At 33.7% G+C, this 16,737-nt stretch overlaps 1 pseudogene; it reads right to left on the bottom strand.

The window, feature by feature from the left end:
- The window catches only part of LOC120136443, a 40,198-nt pseudogene extending 30,971 nt beyond the window's left edge, over positions 1-9,227 (bottom strand).
- Between the last annotated feature and the right edge of the window lie 7,510 nt (positions 9,228-16,737).

Below are 16,737 nucleotides of genomic sequence, written 5' to 3'. Positions count from 1 at the left end.
GTCATCGAACCAAGGATCAATTTGTTCTGCTGTCTTCAACCTTGCTCTGCCTGATTTGAATCTGCTCGTGCATATTCTCTTCTTCTTCTTTTTTCTCAATGTTTCACGATCTTCGGGTGAATAAAATTGAAATGTTTGAACCACTCTTCTTGAGGGGTTTGATCGATTTTCTTTCATTCTTTTTTTTTCATTTTTCTCATTTTCAATTTTTCTCTTTCTTTTCCTTTTTTATTTTCTTTTTCATTTCATTTTTTTTATCTTTTCTTTTTCTCTTTCTATATTTCTCTTCTTTCTCTTTATGATGTCAACTCAATTTGATCTTAGAGCGCTTTATATTTGGTCTACCTCCTGGTGTCATGACTTGCTTCTGTAGCAAAATCCGGACTGATAATCTTCACCCGTGCGAGCAGATGTTATTCACTTTTGCCCTCCAGTGTGGAGGGTGATCCTTGGTTTGGGTTGAATCTGAAGAAAATTACTATAGGCTCAAAAAAGGGACAACAAGGGGTATATATACATATATTTGAAGGGATAAATGAAACAAAGCCGTTCATCATCTCATACATGGAAGTCTTCATAAAGTAGGTATCCCCAGGGGGATGAATTTTCAAGATTAACCTTATCTATATGAAAACAATATAATTAATGCATGATAGAATTATTTCAATGATTCCCTTTATTTCTTCTTCTTCTACGTAGTCCTCGCATGCCCTTGATTTGTTACACTCCATCTTGTCTTTCTTGCAGGAAATGTCCTCGTCATGCCCTAGGGATTTATTGAGGTTGGGGAATTGATGTCAATGATTAGTCTCTGTGTTATTTCGGGTAAGGAGTCCACCAATGGTTCCTCCGGCTTTGGATGGGATATGAAAGTTCTAATCTTACCTCTTTTCAAAAGCATATAATTAATGAAGTAGTAAAACAACCTTTAACTCAAAAAAAAATTACAAGATCAAAACTTGATTCATTGCTCATGACCTTTGGAAAATAACGTAAGTTCATTTAAAAATCCTTTTTAAAAAGTTGAGAAAAATGACAAAAACATGTTCAAACAAGATGTTGCAAATGACAAAATGTTTTATGATGAACAAAAGGATTTATGCACTGTCAGGATGCTCCCATTATTCTTCTGATGCAGAGATGTTTGATTCGATCGGGTGCTACGCATTGTGCTCTGGTGCCCCACTCGAGCTCGTCATCCATTGTTCCACCAATTCTTGTGTCAACTTCCCATTTTCCACGAGCCTCTCTATCTCCTTGAAGAACATCCTACAATTCTCCGTAGCATGCCCCAATGCCCCTAAGTGGAAATTACAGACACTATCTGGATCGTAATTGTGGCCAAAAGGGTTTGGTGGTAATTTCATTAGTTTCGGTTTGAGATGTTGAAATTTAATCAAATGTGGGTACAACTCTGAGATAGGAATTTGAAACACCTTCAAAGTACTTTTCGATCGTGGGACCTTCTTTGGACGACTCGAGTAACCAGCTGCCCCTTTTCTCTTACGATTGTGGGAGCTATGGACGTGACATTCATTCACCTCATCAGCTCTTCGCTCTTCATTTCTTGAGCTTTTGGAAGTGACTTTCAAGTTTCCTTTACTGATTGCATCTTCAATTGCTTCTCCAGCCACCATAAGATCCTTGAAGCCATTCATCGAATTTCCCAGCATTAACTCAAAGTAGGGAGCTGGGAGAGAATCATGAAATATATATGATATTTCTTCTTCTAGCAAAGGAGGTTGAACTTGTGCCGCCACTCCTCTTCATCTCAGTGCATATTCTTTAAAGCTCTCAGTAGCTTTCATTCTTATCTTTTGAAGATGATGACGCTTTGGGGCTAAGCTTTTAACATATAGATATTGCCCCAGAAAAGCATCAGCTAGATTGACCCACGTCTTGATCTGCTCTTTGTTCAACCGGTTAAACCACACCACAGCTGGCCCAGCAAGACTATCATGAAAGTAATAGATCAACAGATTATCATCATCTAAGTACCCTTCCATTTTTCTGCAAAACATTTTCAGACGAAGTAGAGGTCAACTGGTGCCATCATATTTCTCAAAATTAGGTACTCTAAATTCATGGGGGATGACCAAATCAGGGACCAAACTGAGTTCCTGGGCTTCTAACTCCTTGTGAGTGGCATTAACAACCCTCATATTTTTAACAGCTTCATTCAACCACTTGAATTCGTTCTCATACTGCCCATAATTGACGAGGCTCTTCCCTTGGTTTAAGTTAGATGCTCCGGGGCAAATTATCACTCTTGATGCATTAGTATGATGCCATTGATTTCCTTTATCATCCATCGTTTCTTTACCAATAGTTCGTGGTGCCAACACCTGGACCATTTGATTCGATGCGCCTTGCAGAGAAACCGATGCTTGATTCCTAGTACATTTTTGTAACTCGAACGACTGTTCTTGCAACTGATCTTGCGATTCCCGATTAGATTGCTCCATTGCTTCCATGATGATGTTGAATTAGTATGAATGAATGATCTTGTTATTACTGTCACATAACCTCCCACAAGTTATTTCCAGGTTTTCATAATTAATGCATGTAAAATACTTAAACAAATACATGCAATGCAAAATGCAAATGCAAATGCAAATGCAAATGCACAAGGTGTTAATTCCAAAAGTGACCACTTAAGAACAACCGTTCACTTAGACAACAAGAATTCAGTAAGTACACCATATAGTCAAAATTCAACTGCGGTTCTTCATCTCTTCATTTCCTTGAGTCGTACTCTTCATTGGATCTCCAATGTGAAGTGGTCTTCATGTTGTTATGAAGGGTCTTCTCGTCCTTGGTATGATTGTATCTATCCCTTGAGTCAACATCTTGGCCTTTGCAGCTTTAAAGGAATTCTTCAATCAGCTTCAGATCTCTTCGTTCATCGGATGTCCTCCTTCATGGATCGTTTGAACGTCTCTGGATCTCCCGGTTTTGACTACATAGTGGAGAATTTCTTGCCACAATATGTTCAGCCTTCTTCTTTGTCAATCACTTGCGAATTAATACCCCTTGATGACATGAGGATGCAAATGCAATAAAATCAAAATAAAATAGACATAGAACAAACACAGGTTAGTACACATAAGATAAACAACAAAATAGTAGGTAAAGTAAAACATCAAATAAAACCTACCCTCATATGCTGGCTACCCAATCATGCTTTAACAGATCCTACCCAACATGATATCTACCCACATGTTTTGTTATTCACAGAAAATCCTAATCGCATGATATCTAGTTCGCAGGCTTCATATAAAACCTAACCGCATGTTTTTCTAGTTCTCATACTTCTTGCAAAAATAAATAAATTTGAGGAAAAAAGGATAGAATGAGTTTCCCCTCTGTGACTTTTGAAGAACCACGGATAGAGATTCAATATAAAACGGGCAGAGTTTCGGTATCACTAAAAAGGGTCCTCAAATTGTCCTTTGCTGGTGCCCCCTTGGGCTTGCCAGACCCTCGATCCTCACCCATTATAGGCTTAAAACGGATCAAGTTCAATTCAAGAGGATACATTTCCCTATGTCCATACGAGGAAACTCAATGTTTCACTCGTAAACATAAGGAATGTACCCCAGAGGTTACTTGCTAAAGCCCATGCGGAGAAAAGTAATTTTTCTCACGTAAGTGTAGCGTTCACCCCTACCTAACGGGACAGAGCACAGTTAGAAGGCTCTAAATATCAAAATGGTTGTTGCGACAGTAAAGGAGAAACCTATAATCCTTTCCCTCGATCCAAGAAACACAACAAACTAAAGTGAAGGTCAAAAAACTGAAACATGTAAATCACACGTTAGTACAACTATTTATTTGTTAATTAAAACGCAAATTAAAATGCAAACAACAATTTAAAACAAATCAGGGATCAAAAATCAAATTAAAGTGAACTTACAACTTTCGTTTGCAAAGACAATTAATTAATCGACTATAGGCCTGACTCTCTAAAAAGTCCCCAGCGGAGTCGCCAAGCTGTCGAAACGATTTTTAACCGGGGCGTGGGGTGAGATTTTGAAAACCGCGTCATTTTTAATTATTCTCTTTTCAATTGAATTTTAATTAAAAATAATGCTATTTTAGAAAATCTCTCGTTTCGAAAAATTGGAAATTCCTTTATGATAAAAATATAAGGTTCGAGGAGTCGCCACCAATCTTTGATTAGGGTGTGATTGGGCACCCAAAAATGTTGTCATTTTAAATTAAAATTAATTTTAATTAAAACGACAAATTTACGGTCTACGTCACCAAAATCCAAGTTCGGGAGTCGATTACGTGTGGGGAAGGATTAGCACCCCCACAACGCCCTAAATTGGTACCTAGTCGATTAATTAATGTCTTTGCAATGAAATTTACAAATTAAAATTTTAATTTGATTTACGATCCCTTAGAAGAACAAAAATGCAAATTTATAACACTGAAAAGCAACAAAATATGTTAATTTAAAATTGCCAAGTAATTAGAAAGATAAAGGATATTCGATTATTTAAAAATATCGAGACCAGATCTTTAGGTGAGTTCTAACGATCTTTTCTCAAATAATTTAAATAGCCGAATATTTCTTTTTCTTTCATTCCCAAATTTTACAGTGATAGATCCAAATTTAATTAGGCGTTACTGACGGGATATAATTTTAATTTAAAATTGCCAAAATAACTCTCTAGTAAGTTAGGAGAAGACATTTCGACAGTTTTAAATTAAAAGAATATTACCCTTAATCCAATTATGTGATCGTATGGAATCATACTTATGAGGATATCATACACATAATGATATGAAAATGCCAAAACTTATATGCATCCTAATAAAAGGTAAATACCAATATTCACAATGTTAATTTATTCGACATATTAAATAAAATGAAGCAAGGCACAAAGTTATCCTTTATTACTTAGTATATGCAAATATAAGCATGCAAAAGACCATATTAACATTAATAATTAAATTACACATAATATTTACATGTAATCATGAAAACATAAAAAACAACATAATAACTTAAATGAATAAACACTTAACTCTTAATGCTAAATTCATAGATTAAACAATGATCAAGTCATAGAACACTAATAATAATATTTCATGTACTAAAAATCAGAATAAAACCATGAATATATGCAGGACTAAACTGTAATCTTCAAAAGAAATATATCACATGTATAAACAAATAAAATATCAAAGGGAGTGAATCCCGAAACTAAAATGCAACATGCAACAACATGAGATTCAAATGTCTAAAGAAACGAAACTAAGTACATTACCACTCAGGACTAAAATGCAACATGCAGAACACGAGGGTCAAGTGTTTAAAACAGAAAAGAGTAAATATATACTAACACTTGGGACTAAGATTAACCTTGCGTAAAATACAAAGACCAAATTAGAACATAAAAAAACGAATTTAGGACTAAAATGAGTTACAAGTAAAAACTAAATGACTCGGAAAATGAATAAACCAAATGCCCAAAACGGATGCCCTAAACTGCTCAAACTACGTCGTTTTGATAATCTGATATATATGTTATATTAGGTAAAATTGAACCCTAATTCCCATTTCATTTTCAGCAGCCGCAACGCCTTCTTCTTCCTCTCAACTCTCTCCTTCTTCTCCTATGGCCACCCTTCGAGAGCTTCAAAGCTCTCATCTCGTAAATCACCGCTAGTAAGCTTGGAAAAGAAGAACGAACACCTAAAAGCCACCACCTTTCATCACAATCTCCCAAAACGTTACTCTAACCTCCCTAAACTGACATGCAAGCACTTGGTCGACCTAAGGACGCAACCCCCCGGCAGCTCTAGTCCTGATCAACGACTCCGACTCACGGTAAAGCAAGGTAAGTGAGACATTTCTCTCATATTTGCTATAGTTTGTGTGTATTTTTGATTTGAAAACCGAAAGGTAGCTGCTGATGGATTTATGACTTTTTCGAAATGGGTTTTAATGAAGGATGATGAGTTCCTCTTTTTTAGTCTTTTGATTCGAATGAAAAACAGAAAGAAACACAAATTTTGTAAAATCAGATTTAGGAAACAACCTTGTAACTTGATTCTGATTTCGTTTATCTCATATTTTTTTCTTTATTTTCGAGAAAAGTAGAAATTATGGGAAGAGCTTTTATTACCTTTGTTTCTGCTGTGATGAACCCCTCTGTTTTAGTCATCTTTCTTTTTTGTTACAATCAATCCCCCCTCAATAATGACGGTTACGCGTTTGAGCCAACTGACCCCATGGATGCGTGAACTCGATCCTCTCTCTAATCTGGTTTTTTATTCGAAATGACACAAGCAAACACACAAAGAGGAACTCTGTTGCTTCAAAATGAAGAGATGCAAAACGTTTTAATTTTTGTTTCCATATATATTTATCTAAAATCGAAGGGGAAAACCCTCGGTTTACAAAGTATTTTCTGCGAAAATGGGTGAAGAAAACCCCCAGTACATTCCTTTCAAAATAAAAATTCCAAACGAAGCCCTCTATTCTCCAATCTTTTTTGAATCGAAAGGATCAGACCCCCCCTGTTTCCCCTTGTTTATGGTCTCCTTTTCAATTGATATCCTCGTGATTCTACATTGATTGTTGTCTTTCCTATTGGTTTCTGGTTCTGTTGAATGCCCTCGTTCTTCGCGTGTTGTAGGTCACGGGTGATGGGGAGCCGAGCTTGTCTGCTCGGGTATGGTCCTGGCAGGAGCTTCTGGGAGTCTCGTTCAGTGGAGCCTGGGCACAGGGTCTTCACGTGTGGAACGTGGGTAGCACGGGTTGCTGGGGTCTCGTGCATCGTGGAGAAGTGAGTGCATGTGTGCTCGGTTGTGCTTGGTGGCTGAGCGTGGCATTGCTTCATGTGGATTCCCGGTTGTAGTTCACGTAGGGAACATGGCTGCTGTAACCGAGAGGCATGGGTGATGTGGAGCAGTAAAATCACGTGAGCAGCAGTATCTTGGGCACAATGATATGAGCTGAGCATGTTGGGTGGCCGACAGGCATATGTAACAACTTGTTGGGTGGGTGTGCTCGTGGTTGGCAGTGGCTTCTGCTCGGTTCTTGTGGAGAATCACAAGGTCTTCACGTGGGAGGCATGAGAAGCCCGAGTCGGGTTGTTGTATCCGGGTCGGATCGGGTTAAGCTTGGGCCTTGTAACCGGGCTAGATATTTGTAATCTATTTTAGACTTGTATGTGGACTTTGGACTAAACATTTAATTTGGATTCCGGATTAGCTTGGGCTTCAATTTAAATCTTGAATTCCAAAATGAAACAAACATGTTTACAATCCAACTAAGCATCAAGATTTCTAACTGCAAGCCTCCATGATTCATCACTTGAATTAATCCTTCATCGAGCACCTTCATATTAATTTGATCATCTTCAAATGGATTCAAATGACCCGGACAAAATTAGGGTATTACACCATGAATATCAAAACTCAATTAAATTGAACCAATTAACTTTTACCTAAACAAAATGAAACACCAAATTTAACATTTCAGCCTGAATAGTATCGATACTCTTCCTGTAGTACTGATACTTCTCTTATATGGTACTGTTACCTACTTCATTATCGATACCTTTTTGACATTCTGGAATTTCTTCTTTACTTACAGTATTGTTACCTTATCATTGGTATCGATACCTTCACATTCGTATCGATACTTCTTCAACCAGTATCGATATTGTTCATCCAGTTCATACTATTTCCTTCAATTTAACCTTATAGTATTGGTACTGTTCTTCCAGTACCGATACCTTTACCTAGAATTCATCCATTTCACTTCAAAAATTTACCCAACTTCACTAAAATCTTCTACTTATACTCATTTATGCCTTTAAACTCATTTAAACTTATTACCATTAACTTATATCCATTAAAACCTCTCTAACACCTCAATTTCTCCATAAAACTCTTGAAACTAAAAATCATATCAATTCTTCAAACTTGTTCTTAATCCTGTCTAATACTTCTAACCCCTTAATTAAACCCTTGACAAGTCAAAATATATCTTTAAAGATCCAAAAACAATCAATCTAAATCAATTCTCTTAAAAACCCATTTTATTAAATCATCATTAAATCCTTAATCTCTTAGTTTCAATTCATCCTTAAGCTTTATTAAGCTTCAACATCACCCAAAGAACCAAAACCAAATCAGAAATGAAAGAAATAATCAAGTTTGAAATCTCTTACCTTAACATGGAGGTTCACGGGGAAGAGGAGAAGAGAGGAGCAAGCTTCCAGAGTTTTCCTTTCTTTCTTTCTCCCTTAATCACATGTTAAACAACCCTTAAAAATAAATTTTTAATTCATTTATTGTTAAAATACCATTTTACCCTTCAATCCTTCAATATTTGATAATAAGTCCTAAACAAAATTCCTAAAATTAATACTTGAACTTTTCAGTTTATCAAAAGATTACCGCTTACTTTTAAATTCTTACACTTTGTTCACTAACCCGATATTTGGGGTGTTACATAACACATATGCTAATACTCTATTACTTTAATCATGATAAATGTAACACAACCAAGAATGTAATCACAATCATAATATAAATCCCTAACAATGATAGTAAGTGAAAGGCAAGAAGTCAATTTGTTGACAGTGTTGGACAATGCAATGTTTCCCAAGATATGGGAATTGTGGATTCCCCTTTCTAGTTAAATACCCTTAGGTGAATTAAACTAAAAAATATATAGATCATATGATTTAAAAAAATTAGTTCTTTTTTTGGGTGATCTGGTGGTATAATCTCCCGAATTCAACATATTTCAGTAGAAAATAAGAGGCAAAAGTTGTTGTTGGGATATATAATTATACTAACACAATATTGTAGAGATGAAAAAGAAATTTTAATATTTTAGAGAGGAAGAAAAAACTATATAAAATAACCTGGAATTGAATTGCTTTTTTTCATCACTTACAATCCTTTTGCTTATGCAAAACTTGTAGCCTTTGGAGTTTGATTAATAATTAATAAAACATATTTAGAACTCTGGTCATCAAGTTTGGGTCTACCTTGGTCGAGTACATGTGCATAAACAATGCTTCTAAACACTTCAAAACGTCTCACACTTGGATTTCTCCAGCTTAATTTTCTTGAGAAGTAACATTATCCACTTTCTTTATTGGTGACCGATTGGACATATAAATTACACATGAAACATCACCACCCCAAAACTCTTCATGGATGTTCCTCACCTTCATCATACTCCTATCCATGTTAAGAATGCTTCTATTTTATTTTCATTCCACAACTCCATTTTGTTGTGGTGATATGGGCACCGTCAAAGGATTATGAATTCCATGTGATTTACAAAAATCTTTGAATTTATTGAAAGTAAATTTACTTCCTCTGTTAGACCTTAAAGATTTTATCTTATAGTCACTTCTCTTTTCAACAAAAGCTTTAAAATTTTTAAAAGAAACAAAGGCTTCTGATTTATAGTTCAAGAAGTAAACTCAAGCCTTATACTATAATCATCGATGAAGAGCGAGAAGTATCCGTATTTATCAATTGATGGCAGAGTGATTAGTCTACATACATCAGTATGAACAAGTTAAAGAGGCTTGGTTGCTCTTGATGTTGCTTCTTTTGGAAAATTCATTTTGCATGATTTCCTTTGAGACATGCCTAACACAATTGTTAGGGTGACTAATGGTCAGAATTCCATTTACTATCTTATTTTCTCTGAGCATTTTGAGGGCTCCAAAATTCAAGTGAACAAATCTCATGTTCCAACACTAAGCATCATTTTTCATGATAGACTTCAAGCACTTTGCATCAAATGTCTTGAGATTCAATAAGAACAATCTATTCATCGACATTGATACTTTAGCAACCAAGTTGGTTTATTGATATTTTAAACAAAGAAAACAGTCTTTCATGTGAACTTCATAACCTCGTTTAAGGATATGTCTCAAACTCAAAATATTACTTTTTAGCTTTGACACATAATAAACATAAGTAATAAGATTATGTCTATCATCCTTTAGAAAAATCAAAATTGTTCATTTCCCCTGAATTTGGATTTTCGAGGAGTCTCCAAATGAAGCATTATTTTAAATTTCTCATCAAGTTCCACAAATGACTCTTTATCTCCACACATGTAATTGCTTGATCTATTGTCAAGGTACTAAGTGCTTGTATCATTGTTCACTTCTATCTTGAATGTTAGTAAGAAAGTTGGCTCTTCAACATCTTGTTGATTTTTAATGAGATTGACCATCTCTTCATTTTAATTTTCATTTTGAAATTCCAAAGAAAAATGATCAAATTTATAACAATTATAACATTCAATATTGGACTTGTCATACCTCATTTCATTCGATCTTTGATAATTAAATCTTTCTTTTCCTCTTGATCTTTCCCAGTTTCTTAATGATGAGTTTACATAATTATTTGTACAATATTCAAAATCAATTATTTTATATCCTCGTTGGTCATGACCTCAACCTCGTCCATTTTCTCGACCCTTTTGGTTCTTTTTTTGTTGTTTTTCAAAGATACGTTGATTTTGAGGGCTTGTTCAATTAACTCATCTTGTCTCCTATTCAATCTATCTTCTTGGGCTTGCAACTCACCTATAATTTGTTCAATAGTCATAGAGTTTAAATCATTTTACTTAATAACGCAGACCATATAATCAAACTTTGGAGTCGAAGAACGAAGAATCTTTTTAATCACACAAACATCCTCTAAAGTTTCTTTGTATCTCTTTTTTTGATTGACAATGGTCATCACCCTTGAGTAATAATCCGAAATTGATTTGGATTTCTTCATTTGTAAGGTTTCAAACTTTCCTCACAATATCAGAAGTCGAACTTTCTTCATTTTGTCAACTCCTTGAAGAGGATTTTGTAAAATCTACCATGTTTCTTTGTAATGTTGAAAATTTTCACTTTTACAAACATCAAATCATCTAGAAATTGGTGGACGAAAGTGAGAACTTGTTGATCCTTTTTTCTTGTCTTTATCAAAGTCTCATTTTCTATTTGTGGTATTGACATCTAGTCTTAGGGAGATTTATAACCATTTTTTTAGTGATCTCTCAAGTAACTTATACCCTGAATAAAGCCTTAATATGGGGACACCAATTTTCTTATTTGTCTTTTGTGAGACAAGAAAATTGAAATTGAAACATACTATTGTTGGTCATCTTCGCTTACTATCAAACTAAACTCTAATACCACTTGTTGGGATATGAAGTTACACTAACACAATATTATAGAGGGGGAGAATAAATAATATAAAATAATTTGGAATTGAATTACTTTGTCACATCACTTACAATCTTTTATATAAAGATTACAACTCACTATAGAATAGTTATAATTATTCATTACACTCTTTCATCCTACATAGTCATATTTATTTATCATGAATAGTCATCTATTCACGATGAATAGATATATTCATTCATGTTGAATAAGCACATACATTATCATAAAAAAATATATTTATTCAAATTATAATATTTAATAGTTGAAAATGAAAAGTTGTCTAAAACTCCTATTATGTAATGGAAAAAAATATCTAGACAGATTAGAGAAACTTGTTATTACTGGTTGTTAACTTTGTAGGAGAAGGACATATCAACTTATATATTTTTTTTTGAAAAATATGTGGGTCTCATTAAAAACTTATTTTACCAACATAAAGTTGGGTCCTATTAAGCGAAAAGAGTGCCCAACTATCCATTAAACCATTATAACAAATGGTTTCCTACAACGAGTTCAATAAACTCAGGATAGTCCAGATCAAAGTAAAAGGAAACATTGGAATCAAGAGCTCGTTTTTCTAACATTTGAGCCACTTGATTCGCTTCTCTACGAATGTGTGAAACAATACAACTAGTGAATCGGGTACATTTGGAACGAACCGATTAAATGAGTAATCCTAGCGTGGAATCGTCAGTTTCCCTTCTATTGAACTTAGACACAACCATCGTGAAATCAAGTTCAATAACAATATTTTGCCATTCTTCTTCCAATGCGATATTGATCGCGGTAGTGAGACTATAAAGCCCATTGAGATTGGAATCATAACAACCATCAAACGTGATTGCCATACCATCTAAGACCTTCCCTCGATCATCTCGGGCAACTACACCAACGGTCGCCAATCTATTGATCGGTTTATAAAAATCAACTGCGTTTAGTTCGATCACCTCACCGGTTGGTGGCCACCAACAATCAAGAGCATGAGAATGTTGACCATAGTTTCTTGTGGGACCTTAAGCAGTAATAAATTCTCTATGAAGAGTGTAAGCATTGGCGAAAATCAGCCATGGAGGTTGCAATCTTGTTGAACATATTTTGATATAACAAATTTAAGAGAAAAATGTCTTTGGACTTGATTTAACTTATTCAAAGTTTTCAAAAATAATTAAAAGTCCATAAAACTTGAATTTGAACACAAAACAACTTTTCTAGGTAAACAATATCGATACTATTCTTACAGTATCGATACCACATGAACAATTCATATATTGTTCTTGCAGTATCGATACCAAAGAGAAGAGGGATATCGATACTCATATGGCAATATCGATACTACCTACTGGTTTTAAGTGTGTTTACATTTCAGTAAGCAAAAATAATATACTGTTTCATAGCAGTATCGATACCATAAACCTAGTATCAATACTCTCCTAGCCTAACAGTCATCTAATGGCTATTTTATTTAAAAGTTATTAGGGCAGTACTAATATTTTCTGATTTAGGCAGTTTTATTTTGCAAACTTTTAATCCCTAATGGCTCCAAACTTCCTCCAACGGCTAGAAAACATTCCAACATCATATAAAAACAAGTTGATGATACTTGAGGAAGGTATAACACCTATCCAAGGAATCCACATTAAGAGAAAAACTCTTTCAATCTTATTTTTCCTTTTCTCTTGTACATAGAGTGTTTTTAGTGAGCTTAATTGTGTAAACACCTACCTGTAAGGTTTTATTGTTTAAATTTCTTAATCTTTTGTAAAAAGGGTTATATCTTAGCCATTGAAAAGATAAGAATTTGTAAAAGGTTACTCTTAAACCTAAAAAAAAGAAAGAACAAATAAATTAGTGAAATTATTAAAAATCATTAGTGTGGAGCTAAGGTAGCGGATGTGGACTTCATTTAAAGAAGTTGAACCACTCTAAATACTTGTGCAAATTTTCATATCCTTTCTCTTTGTACCGAAAATTTTCAATTAGCCAATTCACTCCCTATCGGCACATTTTCAGTTGATTGATAGAGCAACGAAAATCCTAACAAATCTTCCATCATGGACTAAGGAGTTCCGGCCATTCCACAAATTCCACAAGACTACTATAAAACCTGCAAAAGCATCCATTCCAAGCCGAGCAGCTGCCTATTCTAACCATAATAAAGGGGATGAGCAAAGAGATAATGTAATCGAACCTGGGGTACCAGCAAGCCGCAGAATTTCTTGCGCAAAGCTCCAGTCTCCAACAGGTCCCTGACTATGCCATGAGCTTCATTAATGGAACATCATCCAAGTGAGTGTTGTCGTTTTTTATGTGATTTATTTGAACCGAAATAGTAGAGCCTCATTATACGAAATTTTGCAGGCCATTTGCACGTCTATGGTGGGATGAAACTGTACCAACGGTAGTTACTAGAGCAGAGCCTCATAATCAGGTTATTATCATATTTGTGTTTAAACTTTAAAACCCATTTACACCTAAATGCTTCATCATTGTTTTTTTCTTCTTTGGGGTGGTTAATAGGCGATTTTACACCCCCAACAAGATCGAGTCCTATCAATTCGGGAAAACGCTCGACTACATGGCTTTCCTGATTATTACAAACTTTTTAGCCCTATTAAGAAAAGGTAATTTGCCTTCTTAAAAAAGACTTTAATTCGGATTGGTTTAAACTATTATTTGAATACCCAAAAAAAAGGTAATATGCATAATTCTATTGAAAACAATTAATTATACATAAGACTTCTATGTCTTTTCACATTTTTCACACAATATCGTACCAAACATACAATTTACTGTTACCAATAATGAAACCAACACCAATGAAGTGTCTCTGTAAATTTTTTGGCTAATCGGGTTTGAAATACTACTTGAATGGAAAAAACGTTACTGTCATACATTAGATTTTTTTGTATAATCACCCGTATTTGATCTATTGATTGATCAATTTAGATCGAGTATTGTAGAAGTAAGGACTACCCTTTTCAACATAATTTACTCCATTCACAAATGTCAAAATTCGAATCTCTGACTTTACTCAAGGATCTAATGCGTCATTTGACTAGACTAACTGATTATTGATATTAGATTGTAAATTTTGAATTTATTTTTATCATTGAAATTATATCTTTTCACAATTTTTTATTATTTTCAATAATTTTAAATATTTTTTAATTTACATTTTTATTAATTATTTGAAAGAAAATTATAAATTTTGTTAAAAAAATACAGAATTGATATGATTTGGTAAATTTTAAATTTATCTTTCTTTAACATTTGAAGTAATTTTATTTTTGTAATTTGATTTTCAATGTTTTTAGTTTATTATTGAATTCATGTATTTTTTAAATTATATTATTTATTTATGTTTTAAAATTTAAGGATTAAATGGATAAAAACTATAAATATGAAGAATTTAAAAATGATTTTATCTTTTTATAATTTTTACTTCGACAACCAATAGTAAAATTAGATAAAAGTTAATAGCGAAGGAAGAATTTGAAATCAGTAATAATATAAAGATTCAATATCAAATTCAAAATTTCAAAGTTTATAGGGGCCTAGCCGATTTCTTATTTGGAGAAAGCTCTGTGTTGTGTTAATGCTCCATTACTAGAAGGATGAATTAAGGAGTGTAAGCCCAATTTGATCAGAGATAAAAACAATCCGTTCCAATAATGAAACTGCTCAATCAACTGAATCAGGATTTCTATTTTCTTTTATACAATACGCAGACTTAGGGATGATAATAGATCCTAGATCCGACACGAATCCATAGATTCAAATCCGTTTTATAAGATTTGGATCTTGAAATTTTGGACCTGATGGATTCGAATTGTATTTGGATCTTCTGATTAAAATACGGACCCGAATCTGGATCTAACATTAAGATTTTGGTTCTGGACCCGTTTACCCGTTTATAGAAAAACTCACATTTGGGGTTTTAAAATATATATAAACAACATAATAGGTTTTAAAATATATATAAATAATTTATAGACGAAGACGTTGAGTTCTTATTGAGTTGGATTTTATACTCACCTTCTCTATGAATTGCAATTACTTAATATTATTTTTATTGACATGGTATATAAGAAAGTTATTGTATTACATAACCTTAATATTAATATTTAAATTTCACAAATATTTTTTCATTAAACAAAATTTTATCTTTGGTTGATTGTTGTTTGTTTTAGGATATTGATGATTTAAGTAGTGATGAAGACTAGTAATATAAGGAGGTAGAAGAGTGGTACTTGGCTTGTGATAATAGAATGTTTCATGATCTACATTTTTTTAATGTTTGTGTTATTTAAAAGATATTTTGTGTAATTGTGTAGGAGTTTTTTTTTTAGACTTTAGTTTATCGTTTTTTTTTATTTTGTTACTAGTTTTATTGAAATTAATCTTTCATCCATTGGAGATGTGATGTGAAATTAGTCAATGACATTTTTTATTACGTTAAAAAATAGATTAGAAGATCGTTTTTCTAACATACCCCTTTTGGAACCAGATCTAGATCTGGGTCCCAATTTTTCAAACTCGCAGATACGAGGTGAATCTGGATCCAAGATGTAAAAAAGGGTCTAGATGTAGGTCTAGCAGGATTCGGTCCAGATCTGGCTTGTTGCTATCCCTACACAGACTACCTAAATTGTTCCCCACCTATAAAATAAAAAAAGTTTAATATAAAAATAAGTGTCTAAACTATATTTCGAAATATTATTTGATGTCTAAAGAATTTTTCGCTAAAAATAAATGCCTAAAGTTTCCATGCTACACTTTTTGGTGCCTAGACCGTAATGGCTATTAAATTTGATTGTTATCTAATGTGTATCTCGTATATAAAATTTTCAAAAATTATTTCGTTTAAAAAATTAATATTATAATTAAAACCCTAAATTTTACATTATTCATTTTCGATCAGCCACCATCGGCTTGTGGTCATCACCGTTGACACCATCAGAATCGTCTCGCCGTCGTGACCAAAACACAGTCCCCCACATCCCCGTGAAACTGCGCCGATCATCGTGAAAAATGCCGCGTAAAGTCGTCGTAATTTTAGGTTTTCATTTACGTTTTCTAGCGATTTCGACGCCTAGAGTTGTTTATACATTACACAGCTGCCACTGTTGTGTTCCTCGTCGTGTTCTGAATAAAACCCGACCAATGGTGACCATTCACAGTCGGAAATGGGGCGATGGGAAGGAGAGGAATGACGAAGGGCAAGGGGCAAGGGGTTTGATTTTTTTATTTTTTTAAAATAATATTTTTATTAATAAAAATAAAAATATATATATATAAAGGTATGCACATAAATGTGTAACAGAGGAACGTTAGACGTTTACTTTTAATGAAAAATATTTAGGCACTAAAACGTATTTGAATGCATAGTTTAAGCACTTATTTTTGTATTAAACCATAAAAAATATCACATCCTTGTACGTATTATTTTGATAATTAAACTCAATCGAGTGACACTCATCTACAACGGGCAGAAACAATTTATATTCCT

This window comes from Hibiscus syriacus, unplaced genomic scaffold (assembly GCF_006381635.1).
Source record: "Hibiscus syriacus cultivar Baekdansim isolate YM2019G1 unplaced genomic scaffold, ASM638163v2 tig00110630_pilon, whole genome shotgun sequence".
NCBI classification, from domain to species: domain Eukaryota; kingdom Viridiplantae; phylum Streptophyta; class Magnoliopsida; order Malvales; family Malvaceae; genus Hibiscus; species Hibiscus syriacus.
This window is presented reverse-complemented; position numbering and strand designations above follow the sequence as displayed.